The sequence below is a fragment of the Mus pahari genome, chromosome 17 (assembly GCF_900095145.1).
Source record: "Mus pahari chromosome 17, PAHARI_EIJ_v1.1, whole genome shotgun sequence".
Taxonomy (NCBI): domain Eukaryota; kingdom Metazoa; phylum Chordata; class Mammalia; order Rodentia; family Muridae; genus Mus; species Mus pahari.
In genome coordinates this window covers 12,040,923-12,060,817 of record NC_034606.1, presented here as the reverse complement: position 1 = coordinate 12,060,817, position 19,895 = coordinate 12,040,923, and positions in this window count along the sequence as shown.

Below are 19,895 nucleotides of genomic sequence, written 5' to 3'. Positions count from 1 at the left end.
AGACAGAGACACAGAGACAGACAGAGAGAGACAGACAGAGAGAGACAGAGAGAGACAGAGACAGAGAGAGACAGAGAGAGAGACTGAAGGAAGAAGGGAGGGAGGGAGGGAGGGAGGGAGGGAGGGAGGGAGGGACGATAGGGAGAGAGAGATCATGAAATGTGCAGGTAATGAATGGGACTAAAAATATCATCCTAAGTGATGTAACCTAGACACAGAAAGATACACATGGTATTTACTCACTTATAAGTAGATTTTAGCCATAAAGTACAGGATATTCATGCCACAATCCACAGACCCAAAGAGATTAAGAAGTAAGGTGACCCCAAGGAAAGGCGCTTGCATCTCTGTCAGAAGGGAAATAAATAGACATTAGAGGTAAATGGAGGCAGGGAACCGGGATGGCAATCAAGCAGGACAGGAAAGGGACAGGATATAGAGTGAAAATCGAAAATCGGTGGTGGGCACTTCTAGGACTAGCCTGAAACCTGGTGCAGGAGAGGCTCCAGGCAACCTATAGGGGTGATCCTAACTGAGATCCTAGCAGCTGGAGGTATGGAGACTGAAGTCGCCACCTTGTGTAGTCAGATAGGATTCCTATAAAGGCAAGGGAACACCAATCCACCCACAGTACCTTTGACTCAAAATTGTTTTACCGTTATGTAAAGAAAAGACCTTAATTCCTCATTTCTTGGAAGGCCCATTGGGGAGTTGGCACATCTATGAATGGAAAAACTTATAAGTACATAGACACATGACCTCTCAGTATCACAAGCAAACTCAAAATATTCTGTTTTCCAACTACATTTAGTAAATAATGTCATAACATCATAAATATTTTCTAATTATCTGTCAGGTGTTTTTTATACTATTTGTGCATAAGTAAATATTCTTTGAGTTATTTTTCCCTAAACAAGTTCAATAAAGGTCAAAGCTACATATAAAGATTATAAACTTGATGAAAACTTTAAACATGCTTTTTACCTGGAGATATGTAAATTAAGATAAAAATGACTCATTGAATGACATATTTTTAATTTCAGAAGTCCTTTCCTTCAAAGGCAAAAATCTCAATAGAAATTAGACGTTAACGTAGTACAATTTAGTTTATAGCGGTGTACTATAGAATACAAACATACATCTGACTAAATTATTTACAAGGAAGTAGCTGCATCTCTCTGCAACCACAGCATTTGATATAGAGATGCAGGGAGATATTAAGTCCAAAGTCACGCTAGACTTAATATGAGATCATGTTAAGAAATATTCAGACTCACATATATATTCCTAAGTGAGTATATGAAAATGTAACAGTAGAAAAACAACTAAATAGGAGAAGAAGTCTAAGGATTAAGAAAAAGAAGAGCTATGGAAGGAAAATTATAAAAGATAAAGTTTTCTCTCAAGACAGGGTTTAGGTATTCAGCTGTACACATGACCTAAAAACAAAGAAATACTATTTAGAACAGTTGTGAACATACATAATAATGAAACACTTTTCTACAGTTCATTGTGAAAAAGAAATATGGCATAGTATTACATGTGGAGGTGTTATGATGATATATGATGTATGAAGTATATATGTAAAGTATATCATGATATGTATATAGGAAATTTTCATGAAAACCTCCTTTATTTTGTATGACATCTAAAACTTTAATATAAGCAGATTAAATAGGAAGTAAATAAAATGTTAGGAAAATGAATGTACCATTTTACCACCTGATTTTAGGTTTTATGTTTCACAAAAGCAAGGTTGACACAAGCTAGCACTATCTCAGAAGAATCTTCATTTTAGAAAAAGTCCCCACAGGAGTAACCTGTAGGCAAGCCTGTAAGACAGTTTTTTAATTACTGATTAATGTGGGAGGGTCCAGCATACTGTTGGTAGTACCTCACCTGGGCTGATACTAGAGCCCTAGGTTCTATAATGAGGAAGTTGAAAAAGCCATAAACAGCAATCGAGTAAGCAACACCCTTCACTGGGCTCTGCATCAGTTCCTGCTTTCAGGTACCTACCCCACTGAGTTCCTGTTCTGATTTTCTTCAATGATGGAGTGATGTGACACTCTAGGCCATATAAACCCTTTCCTTCCCATGTTGTTTTAGGACATGGTGTTTCATAGAAAGAGTAAATATAACTAAGGTAACTTTTAAACTAATTATTTCATATATTATATACTAATGCTTGAAATTTAAGGAAACTTTTTTTTTGTGGTGTTTATATAGGGTCAAGTAGTTATCACAAACTTCAAGTATCAGATAAGAAGTGGTTAAAATATTAATATTGTATTCTCCCCACATGTACAACATATTTGTTAAATTATTGTTATTAAAATTTAGATGTTTATACTTTTTTCTATAAATTAATGTTGTATTTCATTTTATTTCAAAATTTGGGATGTTACGATAGGTTATATGTGATTGACATTAAATGTAAATCATAATGAGAAATAATCTGTGCTCATATAAGATTTTTTTTTTAATTTCATCTATTTTTCTGAGTGACACTTAAGGACCTGATTTATCTGGTCTTTTAGAATTCATATAAAAATATGAAGTGTAAATATGATTGCAAATTTATGTGATTTAAATTCCTTAAGGATGAAAATATAGAGTAGAAGCTCAATTAAAAATAATTTTAATCCATAACACACCTGCTTTGACAAGGGATCACAGCCAGTTATCTTCTATGTCAGAGTGATCTGGCAAGAGCTTTAATCCCTTTGGCTGGAATACAGATATGCCCTTTGTACTCACTTCTAATCCCTAACACTGAAGGAAAAGTTAGTTTAAAGAAGGAAGCAGCCATGTTTGAAAGTCCCGGTCCGTCCCTCACCTGTCCCCTTTCCCTCCCAGGTCACAGCCTCCCTCTCCTTTGGGGTTGCTTTCTTCTCTCTCCCAAGTGGAACTGAGGACTCCTCACTTGGGCCCTCCAGTTTGTTGAACATTTTGAGTTTTGTGGACTGTATCTAGGGTATTATATACTCTTTTTTCCTTTGCCTAATATCTACTTATTAGGGATTACATATCATGCATGTCCTTTTGGGTCTGAGTTACATAACTCAGGATAATATTTTCTAGTTAGTTCAATTCATTTGCCTACAAAACTCAGTATGTCCTCATTTTAATAGCTGACTAGTATTCCATTGTGTAAGTGAACATTTTTTTTTTTGTATCCATTCTGTCGAGGGACATCTGGGTTGTTTCCAGCTTCTGACTATCACAAATAGGGCCTCTATAAACAGTGCAACATGTGCACCTGTGGCATGGTAAGGCATATTTCCAAGAGTGGTATTGCTGGGTCTTAAGCCTACCAGCAATGGAGGAGTGTTCATCTTTCTCCACATCCTCGCCAACATGTGTTGTCACCTGAGGTTTTGATCTTAGCCATTCTGTTTGGTATAATGTGGAATCTCAGGGTTGTTTGATTTACATTTCTAGGCTCCTAACACATATACAGCAGATGACTGCTGGGTCTGTGTTCAGTCAGAGAATATGACCCTAACATTCAAGAAACTGGAGGCCTCAGAGATTTTAGAGGTCCGGAGGGGAAGGGAAGGGGAAACACCCTTGTGGAGACATGGGGGGGGGTGGCACAGAGAGGAGGTATGGGATGTGGAACAGTGGGAGGGTATACCAGGAGGGGAATAAAATATGGAGTGTAATAATAATAATAATAATAATAATAATAATAATAATAATAATAATGGAGAGGAAGTTGATGGCAAGCTCAAATAGGTCTGATATTGGTAGCACACTAGGCAAAAATAAATTTAAAATGTTTAAAGTTCCAATAATATGAAACATTGAAGAGATTGCATAAGTGTAAATTTTGATGATACATGAAGGGAATCAGCAATTTCTAAGGTTTTATTTGAAGAAAATCTACTTTATTCAGTTCAGGTTTGTCAGTCATGTTCATAAGATCTTATGGGTGTAACTTCTAATGATACAAGGACGCCCAACCTCCATCATCCTCTGACTCATAAATATTTAACCCCATCTTCTGCAATCTAACCTGAACTCTAGGTTCAAATTGTTTTGCAGATATAATCAAATTTTAATCTGAAAGTTTTTGAAAATGTTCAGGTAAAACACTCTGTAAGACCAAAAGAGGATTCAGTCACTTAAAAAACTAGTTAAACAGAAAATTGATTGGAGAATTGGCAATTAACCTTGAGATAGAAGAAATATTAGTTCAGCTCTGTTCTGCTGAACAAGCTGTGTGTGTAGTAACAGTTACATGGTCATTATTCTATAGAATTTAAATAAAAATCATAGTTTTTGAGTAAAGTAGCTTAGATAAATCCCCTAAAGTAAAGTATTATTCAAGACAAATTATCAAGGATGGCAAGGTACTGTGTAGTGACAAGAATCAGGTGGTAGTCATTCCATGAAAGGAAAAATAAATTCAGAAATCCCTCAGTGCATCTGATATAAGCTATTGGAAGATTCTATATTCACATCACTAGCATTTTACTTATATTTACATTCTAGCATAAAATGTATGTTGTATGTGAAAGTAGGCTCTGTGCATTGGTATTTGTGTTAATTTTTCTTTACTTTTATTCTTTGGGTAGTTTATTAGCTTAGATTCAAAAAATCCTTAGGGACAAATTTGTTTCTATAAAATACAGGAGTGTTTCTGAGAGCTGTAAAAGATTGTTGGGTTATGAAAACTGGCTTTCACCAAGCTCACTTAAGTGTTTGAAGAATATTTTGTTTGGGATTGAACATTTATGATATTACTTGTCACTTCCCATTACCTTTTGATCAACATGATAACGGGAATAGAACCTCCGAAAGCAATTGACTCTGACATTGTGAATATATTTAATAGCTTTCAGTTACAGCTATGAGTTTCAAGTGCTACGCATTTGACTTCTACTATAATCAATTATTATAACTTCATGAGGCAGTTAAATTGAGTGACCTCTAGGGCTACATGCCTGAGATAACATTTTAGTAAATCTATATAATATGTAGGTCAAGTGATAAATCCCATCTTCACTTTGTGGAAATATCACTTAAATCAATTTGGCAAATAACCTGTTTAAGAACATGACTAATGCTTTTTCAAAGTATATTGTTCGTGTATGCACTAGGATATCACACTATTCTAAAATGAAGTTAAAATAGATTATTATTATCATCTGCATTGATTTCATTACATTGTTAATATTTTCAAACCTTCTCCACTATCAGTATTCATGGATACACAGATTGAAATATACTACTGATAAATTAAAGGAGAATAATTTGTGCTATCATCCTAAAATTTGAAATTTACAATATTTGTCCTATACAGTATTGGGATTCTAATCTAAACTGCATAAGAATTCATTGTTTTAATTTTATGTAAGGTATGCAACATGTTTTTGGTAAATACATATGCACACATACAGTACAGTTGCTATTGAGCACTCAATTAGTACATATTGCAATCTGTTTTATATTTTTATGAATGATAAGAACTAAAGGAAGACAATTTGCAGTACTTATTGTACATTTTCAGTATAACATAATTATATTAATTAAACTATGGCTTTAGCCAGCTGCCAAGAGACATGATATTCACTGTTTTCTGTGTCTGTGAATTAGCTTTTGCTTTTTGCCACAGTTAGTCAATTTCTGAAAGTTAAAACTTTTCATATGGAAAGCAATATAAATTCACCAGGTGTAAATATAAGCACTTGTCTATATATTTAAGCAGTTACTTGCTTAGAACCAGTAGTGACTGAATAATACATTATTTTAACAGATTACAAATTTCAGCAACATTCATAGCTTTGGTTTCTCACTTCACAATTAGCTTTATGTCTTCTTTATAAAATATATTTTTACTTTTAAATACCATTAATAGTATTCAACATGATCTATAACAAAAAAAATTTCTTAAAGATTCTTTATTAGCAGATACTTATCTAGAGTTTAAATAAGATCCTAAATATTTCTTCTAGCGAGATTTTATTTATAAATTCTCAAAAACCAATTAGTGCATAGGACTGTTCTCATTAAATAATATATACAACTACAATATTTGTATAAACAGTAATATTACAATACCAATACTACTAATGTTACCATTATCATTACTAATCTTACCTGATTAGCATTCATATAACCAAAAGAAACAGCAACATTATTATTGTTCTTTCAATTAAAATGAAGATAGATTTTTGCTTGATAGTGTTTTATATAGAAATATGGAATTTAAGTGCTTGAATTTGTACTACAGAAATGCTATAATTATTTACTTTCCACTTCTAAGAAGATGTCAGGGTCTAATGTATCTGAGTAGTATTCATGCAGACATTTTTTATTTTATCTTTGAAATTGTAATAAAGTTACATCATACACTTTTTCTAAACTTCTAAACCTGCTCATTTTCACTCTTGTTTGAAATTTATGGCATTTTTCATTAATTGTTACTGAATTAATTATTTCATTAATTGAAATATATATATATATATATATATATATATATATATATATATGCATATGTATTTCAAAATATAACCTATTCACTCTGCATAAGGTTACTTATATGTATGTTTTCATGGATGACCACTTAGCACTGGACAACTGATTGCTATGCTCTTCTCTATAGAAGACTATCTCATGTACACACTTTTTAATACTTGTATTGCCTTGAAAAGCATTGTTCAGTTTTACTTTTTCTACTTTAGTTATGTACTTTCATATAACCAAATGATAATGTGTTTTTGTAATTTTAATATGACTAAATTATTACAAATAATCACACTAAATATTATATATATAATCAATCAATATATAATCACTCAACATTATATATTATATAAATAATGTATATATTTGATAATTATACATATAATTATCAAATACAAAGACTTGGTGAATATGAGACAGGTGGAATTAAGGTAGATATAATATGCATATGCAAAGTTCTCAAAAATTTAATTAAAAAATAAAAATGTTAATTTTAGAATTTTCCAAATTACTGATAATACTTTATTAAATGAGCTCAATGGTAATTTCTTCCACATATGCTATTACCAATTACCATGAATCATACCACTATTTTATGTTCATAAATTGAGAGCTTCAATTAGGCCACAAAATTACCTATTCCTAGAGTAATTTTATCAGACCCTATAACATTTTTGGTTGAGAAACAAACATGAAAACAACACACAACTCATACATATTGTATAACATTGTAGTTTTCCAAATTTTTACTCTGCAGTTATTACTTTCCATTAGTTTGTTTATTCACTTTATATTCTGATAGTTATCCACCACCACCCCAAGTTCACCCTCACACAGTCCCCCCTACCTGCTTCCTTTCTTCTTTGTGAGGATGGAATCTGCTCCTTGGGTATCCCCTCACCCTGGCACATCAAGTGTCTGCAGGACTGGACACATCTTCTCTCACTGATGCCAGACAAGGCAGTTACAGGAATAGATTCCACAGACAGGCAACAACTTTAGGGAACTTTAAGGAAAGCTCATGCTCTCGTTGTAGGGTAATTTACATGAAGACCAAGCTGAATATCTACTACACATGTATGTGGGGGTTTAGGGGGGACTAGGGCCAGCTCATATATGATCTTTTGTTGGTGGTTTATTCTCGGAGAGTCCCTGAAGGTCCAGGTTAGTTTATGCCATTGGTCTTCCTGTTGAGTTCTTACCTCAATCCTTCCCCCAACTACTACTCTGTAAGGCATCTTGAGATCTATTTAATGTCCATTGTTTGGCTGTGGGTATCTGCATCTGTTTCAGTCAATGGATGCATGGAGCTTCTCAGAGGACAGTTATGCGAGGTTTCTGTCAGCAAGCATAACAGAATACCATTAATAGTGTAAGAGATTGGTGTTTGCTGATAGGACTGGTCTTCAGTTGGGCTGGTTATTGGTTGACCATTCATTCAGTCCAGTGTCTGCTTCATCTTTGTCTTTGCATTTCTTGTGGAGCCAAAAGTTTTTGAGATGAGTTGAAGTCCTTATCATTCCAATCAAAGTCCTGTCTGACTACAGGAGGTGGCCACTATTGGTTCCATATCCCCACTTCTATGAGTTCTAGCTGAAGTCACTGTATTGACTCCTGGGAACCTCCCAGATCTCTGGCATGTCTTAGAGATGGTATGCCACTCCACCAGTTTCAGATTTCCATTCATTGTCCTGGCCCTCTGGCCCTCTCTCTGAACTCACCCCATACCTGATCCCGAAATCCCACTCTCCTCCCCTCTCATCCCTCACTAACGTTTCTCCCTCCATATGTCTCTTATGACTATTTTATTCCCCATTCTTAGTAAGATTCAAGTATCATTGCTTGGTCCTTCCTTCCCATTCAGCTTCCTTGGGGATGTAGAGTTTAGCATGGGTACACTGTAAATTATGGCTCATATCTACTTCTAAGTGAATACATACCATGTATGTACTTTTGGGTCTCTCACAGGATGATATTTTCGAATTCTATCCATTTGCCTGCAAAATTCCTACTTGAATAGTATTTCTTGTACAAATGAACCACATCTTCTGTATCCATTCGTTGGCTGAGAGGCATCTGGGTTGTTTCCAGTTTCTGTCTACTACGAATAAAGCTACTATGAACATAGTAGAAAAGTTGTCTTTGTGGTATGTTGGAGCATCTTTTGCATATATGTATGAGAGAGGTATAGCTGGGTCTTCAGGTAGAACTATTTCCAGTTTTCTGATAAACCACCAGATACACTAAATCTAATAGAAAGGGAAAGTGGGAAATAGCTCTGAACACTTTGGTACAGGAGACAATTTCCTGAACAGAACACTAATGGCTCAGAATGTAAGATTAAAAATTTATAAATGGGACTTCATAAAACTGAAAAGCTTCTTTAAAAAAGAAGGAAGACCAAAGTGTGGATACTTTGCTCCTTCTTAGAATGGGGAACAAAATAACTATGGAGGGAGGTACAGAGACAAAGTTTGGAGCTGAAACAGAAGGAAGGACCATCCAGAGACTGCCTCACCCGGGGATCCATCTCATAAACAGCCACCAGACCCAGACATATGCCAGCAAGATTTTGCTGAAGTGACCCTGATATAGCTGTCTCTTGTGAGGCTATGCCAGTGCATGGCAAATATAGAAGTGGATGCTCACAGTCATCTATTGGATGGAACACAGTGTGCCCAATGGAGGAGCAAGAGAAAGTACCCAAAGAGCTGAAGGGGTCTGCAACCCTACAGGAGGAAAAACAGTATGAACTAATAGTACCCCACCCCCAAGCTTATGTCTCTAGCTGCATATTTAGCAGAAGATAGCCTAGTCGGCCATCATTGGGAGGAGAGGCCCTTGGTCTTACGAAGATTATATGCTCCAGTACAATGGGAATGCCAGGGCCAGGAAGCTGGAGTGGGTGGGTTGGGGAGTAGGGTGCAGGGAGGGTATAGGAGACTTTCCGGATAACATTTGAAATGTAAATGAAGAAAATATCTAATAATAAAAAGAGAAAAGAAAAGAAAAGAAAAAAAGAAAAGGACACTGTAAATAGGACAGAACAGCAGTCTACAGATTGATAAAACATCTTGACCAAACCTACATCTGACAGAGGGGTAATATCCAAAATATATAAAGATTCAAGAAGTTAAACACCAACCAAATAACCCAATTAAATATTGTGTACAGAGCTAAACTGCGAATTCACAACAGTGGAATCTTTAATAGCTGAGAAGCAATTAAAGAAATATTCATCATCCTTATCCATCAGGGAAACACAAATCAAATGATCCCAGATTTCATCTTATACCTGCAGGATAGAAAAGATCAAAAACTCAATTGACAGCACATGCTGGCAAGAACGTGTAGCACTCCTTCATTTCTGTTGGGAGTACAAACCTTGTTTATTCTTTATATACTTGTATCTATTTATAACAAGCATAAAGCAAACACACTGAATCATAAACATAGGTGCGAGTAACCTGGAATATATTCAGAAATAAAAAAGTAAAAAGTGATGATGGTAAATTTTTAGAAAGTTAAAGGTATTATAATGGGGGAAATGGGAAACATCTGTTGAAGTGTTTTTTTAACTTCAGAGTGGTCAGTGAAGATAATGAAGAGGGAGAGAGAAGGAGGTGGATAAAAACTCTGAAGGTACTTTTAAATAGTGAATATTTTAATGTCTATTATATTTAAATGTCTTTCAAAGAAATTATTTCATCTGGGATGGTTTCTTCCTCTAAGAACCATAGACCACCTTACGAAAACGCAGGTATCAGACATGAGAAGTCTTATTTGGAGTTGTTATTCTGGGAAGAATAAGAGAATCCAAAAATGTTGTTGCTTTTGCTCTGTTTGCTTGTTTTTTTTTTTCTGTTTTGTTTACATTTTTTTCTTTTATTTAAAAAAGTCCCTCCCTCTACTTGAAGTAGCTCTACACCTCACCTTACCTCTGGGTTCTACTCCCTTTCTGTTCCTAATAAGAAAACAACAATAACAAAACAAAACAGGACTCTAAGAGACAATGGCCAAATATAAAAATATAAAATATAAAGATGAGACAAACAGGAGAATAAGAGTCCCCTCCCCAGAGCAGGCACAAGAGTCAGAGGTCCACTCTTTCTCACCATCAGTAGTCCAATAAAAATTCTAAGCTAATAGCTATGCCAAATTTGCAGATGAACTGGTGCATACTTATGTAAGCCCTGTGCTTGTTGCTTCAGTATCTGCTGAGCTCTTAAACACCTTGTTTGTTTATTGAGATGGAGGCATCCTGTCCTCCATGTTTTGTGGATCTCATATTCTCTCTGGCTTCTCTTCCATGGAGTTCCCAGAGCTTTGAGGGGAATGACTTGGTTAAAACCCCTAATTTAGGCTGTCTGTCCATATAACATCTGACAGTGGGTCTCTAAATCTATTCCAATCTGTTTTCTGAGAAAGCCTCTCTGTTGATGACTGGATAAAGCACTGATTTATGAGTAGAAAAGAGGCCTGGGCGTGGTGGCTCACGCCTTTAATTCCAGCACAGAGGAGGCAGAAGCAGGTGGATTTCTGAGTTTGAGGCCAGCCTGGTCTACAAAAAAAAAAAAAAAAAGAAGCTGGAAAGAATCCAGGTTTCCCTCAACACAAGAGTTGTCATACTAAATTTCATAGTGATTGTAGAAGTTTGCACTCCCACAAGAAATGGGAGAGTGATAATGTTCTCTACATCCTTGTCAGTATGAACTTGTGCTTTTGATCTTGGACATTCTAACCAATTTAAGATGAATTCTCAATGTAGCTTTCATTTGTATTTTCCTGATGAAAATTATGTTGAACATATCTTAAGTGTTTCTCAGTCACTTGAGATTCTGCTATTGAGCATTCTGTGTTTTACATCTGTTTCCCATTTTTAGTTAGACTATCTGAGGGGTTGAAATTTATATTCTTGGGTTATTAATTTATTTGGATAATAGTTTTATATGGGAAGTAGAGCTGGTAAAAATCTATTCACATTTTGTAGACTGCCTCTTTGAATAATTGACAATATTCTTTGCATTACTGTCTCTACAATTTATTAATTGTTGATCTTAGTGCCAGCAGTTTTAGTGTTCTCTATCAAGGTAGTCAAGGCTTTTTCCCACTTTCTTTTCTATCAAGTTCAATGTATCTGGTTTTAACTTGCGAAGTTGTTGATTCACTTGGATTTGAGTTTTGTAGTGTGTGACAATTATGGGTCAATTTGAATTCTTCTCCATGTAGCCATTCAGTTTGAGCATCACAATTTCTTGAAGTAAATATCTTTTTCTAGACTGTATTTCTGACTTCCTTATAAAAATCCATGTGTCCATATATGTGTAGATTTATGCATCAGTTTAAAATTTAATTCTGTTTACCCACAGGCTTACTTTTTTGTTGTTGTTGTTTTTTGTTTTAAGTGCCATTTTTTTTTGCTGTTTTTTTTTTATTATTATTTTCTTTATTTACATTTCAAATGCTATCCCGAAAGTTTCCCATACCCCTCCCCCCACCTCTGTTCCCCTACCCACCCACTCCCACTACTTGGCCCAGGCCTTGCCTTGTGCAAGGTCATATAGAGTTTGGAAGACCAAGGAGCCTCTATTCCCACTGATGGCCGATTAGGTCATCTTCTGCTACATATGCAGCTAGAAACAAAAACCCCAGGGGTACTGGTTAGTTCCTGTTACATTTAATCAAGTTTTTTCTGGTCATTTCCACAATACATTCACAGAGTAGGAAAGAATTCAGCAGAGGATATTTTAAATAACAACATTACTGTACTGATGGTTTTATTCATGGCTGCAACAAATATAGACTAGAAATAAGGTGAATGAAGTTTATGTTTGTTCATGACTTCAAAATAATTGTTGTTGCACCTACAGGGTTGCAGCCTCCTACAACTCCTTGGGTACTTTCTCTAGCTCCTCCATTGGGGGCCCCGTGTTCCATCCAATAGAGGACTGTGTTTGCCAGGCACTGGCATAGCCTCACAAGAGGCCGCTATATCAGGGTCCCTTCAGCGGAATCTTGCTAGTATGTGAATTAGTATCTGGGTTTGGTATCTATCCAGAGACTACCCCATCCAGGAATTCATCTCATCATCAGCCACCAAACGCAGTTTTTATCACTATTGTTCTGTTGTAAAGCTTAAGGTCAGGATTGGTGATTCCCCCAGCTGTTCTTTTATTGTTCAGAATTCTTTTTGCTATTCTTGGGTTTTTTTGTTTGTTTGTTTTGTTTTTGTTTTTTATTTTGTATTTTCAAATGAACTAGAGAATTGGTCTTTCCATGTATTTGAAGAATTTTTGGGATTTTGATGGGGATTTAATTGAATCTATAGATTGCCTTTCGTAGGATGGCCATCTTTACTATGTTAATTCTACCAATTCATGAGCATAGGATTCCTCTCTGTATTCTAAGATCTTAGATTTCTTTCTTGAGAGACTTGAAGTTATTTTCATATAGGACTTTCACTTGTTTGGTTAGAGTTATTTTATATTATTTGTGGCTATTGTGAACGGTGTTGTTTCCCTAATTTCTTTCTCAGCCTGTTTATCATTTGTACAAAGGAAAGCTACTGATTTATTTGAGTTAGTTTTATATCTGCCCACTTTGGTGAAGTGGTTTATCAGTTGGAGAAGTTCTCTGGTAGAATTTTTTGGATCTCCTATATATTCTGTCATATCATCTGCAAATAGTGATACCTTTATTTCTTCCTCAACAAATAGTATCCCCTTGATCTCTTTTTGCTGTCTTATTGTTCTAGCTGTTTCTTTTTTGTTTATTTAACATTAATTTCTCAATTATTTATGTACAGTATTTTTATCCACCTTACATAAATACATGTTTTCATACAGAATGAAAGCATGTCATTGATGAAATTCTTCCCTGATATTTTCCAAAAACCATTTCAAGATATTTACTATTGTAAAGATTTAATGTATTCTTTTACTGTCATTTTTATACTTTTTCTAATAGAGAGTAAAATGGGATAAATAATACAGCTAATGCTATTACAATATGATCAGTAAACTTACAACAGCATTTTTAATTTTGGCAGATTTTACAATAATAATACATCATTTAAATTTAGAAACATTTATTTTTTAGTTAGTTGTTTCATTTCTTGAGAATTACACTATACCTTTTTCCTCCTTTTGTCCTTCCAAAGCTTCCCTTTCCCACTTACCATTTCTTTAAAAATTCATGGACTGTTTTTTCATTAATTGTCATTAAGTACCTATATATAAGTGTAGTCTTCACCATCATCAAGAAAACTTCTCTTTGTAACAATCAGGAATAAATGTAGAAACACCATTACAAATCCAAATGGAGAGTTTTGGAACCCAAACCCAAAAGATATATCTCTAAAACATGTATTGCTTTTATTGTAGACCAAGTGGGTTCTTGTGACTTCAAGTAAAAGAATTAGCACAAGAAACTATAAGGCAGATGTGAGACCATGAAAGGTAGTCTGTTTTCTGGTGGAGCTAGGTTCAAACCCCAGAGACCCAACAAATTAATCTTCAAGTGACAGAAGACCCATTTGCCATGCTTCCAGACATAGGCTCCTGACAGGACGACTCAACTCCATCATTCTGTGGCCATCAGTCACATAGGATGTCTAGACTCCACCCTCACAGTTACCTGACAATAGCCAGGTATGCTCTTCCCCACAGTTTCCCTGCAACAACAAGGTAGCCCAGCCCACTATAAAAAGGGCTGTTTGGCCTCTCCTCCTTCTCTTGCTTCTCCTGTGTCTTCTCTCTCTTACCTCCTCCCCTCTGTCTTCCCTCTGTGTCCAGCCACCCAGAGTCCTGGAGCTCTGGAGGGATGTAGGTCATCTCTCCTACCCCCTTTATTTCTGCAAAACCAGTGCCCCACAGGCAGAAGCAAAAGTTTTTATTTTTGCTCTCAATATAGTTGTTGTTTTAGTTCCTATTTTGTTGCTATGAGAAGATACTGTGCCATGGGCAACATATAAAAAGTAGCATTTAATTGGAGGCTTTCTACAATTTTAGAGGGCCAGTCCATAATCATCATGATGGAGAGCTAATAGTCATGATGTCTGATCAGTAGAAGAGAGCATTATATCTTAGTACACAGATCACCAGTGAATGACTTTGGCAATCTTAAAAGTCCACACCAGGTGACATACCTCCTCCAATGAGATCATACCGAATCCAACAAGGACACATCTACTAATCATACCCAAATAGGATCACTAACTAGAAAGCAAAATTTAAAAGTATGAGCCTATGGGAGCCTTTTTCATTCAAACTACTACACTGGCTGCTATAGGAAAGATTTAATGAAAGAGTTTATTTATATAGTGACCCCCTTCAGTGCAGGTGGTACTCCTCTTTCTAGACCACCTCACCATGAGTGCAGGCGCATCTCATCATCATGCATAGCAAGCACACAGGCTAACACCTGGACAATAACTTTATATCTTGTTTTGTTTTGTTTTGGTTTTTGGTTTTTGGTTTTTGTTTTTTCGAGACAGGGTTTGTCTGTATAGCTCTGGCTGTCCTGGAACTCACTTTGTAGACCAGGATGGCCTCGAACTCAGAAATCTGCCTGCTGCTGCCTCCTGAGTGCTAGGATTAAAGGCGTGGGCCACCACGCCCAGAATAACTTTATATCTTTATCTTTGCATGTCTCATTAGCATCATATGTATACACCAAGTTATGAATGTTTTAATATCATAATGAAATACAGATAGCTGTAGTATACTCTGGACAAAGTTTCTGTTGTGTTTTAGGAAAACTAATATTTCCCAAGTAGTATTTTAAAATCTTCAACTTAATAAGATAAAGGTTCTAAAGATATTCAGGGCATTAGCCAATATAACTTCTAAGACAAATATTTCCATATCTTTCTTGAATAAGTAGAGAATTCTAGACTTCTGTAGTGAAAAATAGACTGAGTCTCAATAATGTATGGAAAGTTAAAAGACAATTAATTGACCCAGTTGTACCCAAATCCAATATGAGGTCTATTCATGACCATAAAACACCCGACCTGAATCATAGTCCATCAGTTATCCTTATATCAACAGATAAATAAAAAAAAGAAACAAACAAACAAACAAACAAAAGCAGACAACAGCAACTAGAAATAGCCTGTTTTCTTTATCTCTGTTAACTCATAACCAAACGTTTAGTCTCCTGTTTAACAACAAATTGTCTTTTTACATGATTCTACCTTTACTGTGAAATTAAATGAAATCCTTTCTTTGTTCTCAAGGAAAGCATTAGAGGTCCTCGAAACTGGTTTGAGTTTTAAGTTCCTTTCATTTTCTTTCATACACATGAGATAGTGTGTAGGCCAGCAGTTTCCATTATATGGATATTCCATCTCATATGATGAACTTAGAACTGGAATTGATTACGTCAACATAAAAGACTTATTCTCACCACTAATATTACTCTTTGCCAATCCATTGGTATAAAATAGTTAGACATATAAAATCAGTGCATTCATGAGCATATAGAAATATAAAGTAGAAGAAGCAAATTATAGAGATAAAAAATAAAATGTGATCCATCTCCTTGACTGTTCCTATAGATATGTCTAGGTTATAGTAGTCCTTCAGAAATCTTGAACTTATTATCAGGGATCAGGATTTCATTAATGCTGTTTATTTGGTATTCAATGACCCCAAGAAATAAGCTTTTCATTTTTGAGAAAGTCTTTTAAAAGTAAACTTAGCTGAGAGCTTTCTACTGTTAACACAGCTCTCATGTAAAATGAAGTTTAGAATTAAAAACAGATACAAGCCAATAATAAACAGTTTTGGCTTCATTGGAATGTTAGAGAGTTCTTTCTTCCACTGTGTATTCATCAGTATATCCTTCCCCATCCACTTTTTACTAACATAATCAGAACATCAGTCATGGTACTAGATTAAATGAAATCTTCACTCATCAGCATTAGAATCTAAAGATCGTCATAATACATTTAAATAACTGCTAAACTAGAAACTTCCCCACAAGTACGATGGAGGTTTTAAACTAATATTTGAGTATTTGTGACATGAATAAGTAGGCTATGAGTAACTTTAACCCTCAAGTCAATAACCTCTTACTCACAGTGTAAAATATTTTATTTACTCTGATGATGGGATGAGATGAGAGTTGTACCTAAGCTATACAAATACGTACCTTGGACTGAGCTCCATTCTGTTCTAACTATCCCTAGGCCTAGGCCTAGAAAGCATATAGTTTCCATACCTTCTAATGCTGGCCTAGAATGTTTCCATCCTCTGAAATTTACTGCTAAATAAAAATGCAGCTTTTATAGCCCTTTCTGAACTCTGGATGTCTGGATCTACTCAGCCATTCTGGCACAAACTCCTCTTGACGATGACTTATGCAAACTGGCTTCTTTTGGTTTCTGACTCACTTGCTCTGCTTGGCTTCAAACTAGCTCTTGAAATCTGGTCTAATTTTCTGACTCCTCATTCTCAGTCTTCACCTCCAACCTGTCTTTGTAAAACTGTTCTGGTAGCTTCTTTCTCTCTCTCTCTCTCTCTCTCTCTCTCTCTCTCTCTCTCTCTCTCTCTCTCTCTCTGTCTGCCTGTCTCTCTTCTCCCTGTCTCTCTGTCTCTGTTTTCTGTCTCTATGTCTCTCTGTATCTCTGTCTATCTGTCTGCCTCTGTCTGTCTGTCTCCCTCTGTCTCTGTCTTTGTCTCTGTCTCTCTGTCTCTCTGTCTCATTAGGCATCATCTTCAACCATGGCTGCTTTTGTTCTTTCATCTACAAACTAACATTATCTTCATTATTTTGGATTAAAGGTGTATACTGAGGGTGTTTCTTTAAATCAGCTAGAGAGAATAAAGATGTGACATTTCAGACAGGTAACAGAATTCTAGAAGGTCTTTGGATGTGATCCTTTGCCAGAGCATCTATGTTGCTGGATTAAAATTCTTCTATATTCTCTTTGAGTCTGTAGAACCTAGAAGGAGGGCACAAGCATAAATGCTTGTATCTTACTTGGGAGGGGGAATGCAGAAGGAGGAAGGGAACTATGTGGGAGAGGGTAGAATGGGAGGTGTTCAGGGTCAGGTTTGGGAAAAAGTAGTGGGATGACTAGCTGACTATGAGAATGTATAGAAGTCTGGTTGGGGTGGTTGGGGGACATTTCCAGAACAAGAAGGGGACCTGAGATAGAGGAGGCTCCCAAGACTCAATGGAGGTTTCCTTAGCTATGACTCCCAGTATAACATAAATGGAGCATAGGAGACTGCCTCCGGTGGCCAGACAGGAATGCTGGTGGAATGATAGGGACACCAAACCTTCCACAAAATTTTTGAACCCAAACTTATTTTGTCTACATAAATGCAGAGATTGAGGATGGAGCAGAGACTGAGGGAAAGACCAACCAGTAACAGGCCAAACTTGAGACACATTCCATGGGCAAGCACCAAGCCCTTCCTTGATTAATGAAACTCTGTTATGCTTGTAAACAGAAGTCTAATATGGTTGTCCTTTGAGAGGCTCCAACCATCAACTGACTCAGACAGATACAGGCATACACAGCCAACAGTGGAGTTTAGGGATTCTTAAGAAAGTACAGGAGGAGGAAGGATTTCTGCCTCTAATCGGATAGGAACTCTACAGGAAGATGAATAGATTTATCTAACCTCTACTTTTGGAGGTCTCAGAGACTGATCTACCAAACAAAGAACATAACACAAGCTTGACCTAGATCTCCCAACACATATGTAACAGATGTGCAGCTTGGTCTTCAGGTGGGTCCCAAATAACTGGAGGTGGAGTGTCTTGGTTGGGTTTTTACTGCTGTGAACAGACACTATGACCCAGGCAAGTCTTATAAGGACAACATCTAAGAGGCTGGCTTAGTGGTTCAGAGGTTCAGTCCATTATTATCAAGGCAGCAGTATAGCAACATTTAGGCAGGATAGAGGAGCTGAGACTTCTACATCTTCATCTGAATGCTGCTAGGAGATGATTGGCTCCAATATGTTCAGGAGGAGGGTCTTAAGGACCATGCCAACATTGATATACTTTCTCCAACAAGGCCTTACCCCAAATAGTGCCACTCTCTGGGCCAAACATATTCAAACTACAACCGGAGGCTATCCCCAAAGCTATTGCCTGTATGTAGAATATGTTCTTTTATCTGGGCTAACTTGTCTGGCCTTAGTGAGAGAGGGAGTGCCTTGTCTTGCAGAGACTTGAAGTGCCAGGGTTGGGAGATAAGGGGCTCACCTGGTCAGAAGAGAAGGGGATGGGAAAATGTGGAAAGGATTGTGGGAGGGAATGACTGGGAAGTAGGTAGAGATTAGAAAGTGAATAAGTAATGATGATGATGATGATGATGATGGTGATAATAGTAATAATAATAATAATAATAATAATGATAATTTATTCCTCTATAGCATAGGAATTACTATTGGATAGACCTGAGAAAATGACATATTCTAAATATAGAAGATTATGAGAACAATAAATTTAAAAACATTATAGAAGTACAGAGAGTTAGTATTAAGCAGTGAAAGTTTAAATAATTATATTTAACAAATGCTTTAGTGATGAAATAAAAATTTAAAAATGTGATCTCATTAAAAGTCACACATAGTCTAGAGAAAGTAACGATTCCTAGCATTTAGAAGTTATTCTTGTCACCCAAAAATGTATAAAACATTAGCTCAGGTATAACTATGCATATAGATGTTATCTAACATTAATTAAAATTATTATCTTTCACACATGGAAAAAATGCAAGAACATATGTCTTAAAAATAACAAAACATTCTCATTAATGAAACAACCCTGGGCAAATTACATCAACCAAACAGAAAACAAATGTTTTATAAAATATGAATATTTAGAAAACCAATCGCAAGATATTTTACTAAGGTTTCTGTCTAGCTCCATCTGTAACAAACAGGTTGAACCATTTATAAAGTATGGACCCGTGTCTCCTTTTTATACCAGCCCTGAAAGTATACATCATTCAAGTTTCTGTTTCTCTGAAGAGTATCCAAAAACCAGCTAAAGTTTTCTGCTGCATTTCTTTTAGAAAGATTCCTGAGCCAATAAAATAGAGAAGGGCTATATTTACAGTTGATAGGTTCATAATTATATTTAATTTTCAGTGAGGAATCCTTTAGCTTTCATACTCCTAAGATCCATGCATGTATCTTAGTGATCTGAGAGATATACTATGTGGCAAGATACACACAGGGGACAGATTTAGCCATGACATTTGGTTGAATTAAATATTTAAATTAGTGTGAGGAATAGCTCTAGATGAAGTTTATTTCCACTAGGAGATGTGTTTTTTAGGTTCTGAAGCAATTCAAAAACAATCAGCACATATCCATAAACTTTACTTTATTTGTGTGTGTGTGCGTGTGCGTGTGTGTGTGTGTGTGTGTGTGTGTGTGTGTGTGTGTGTGTGT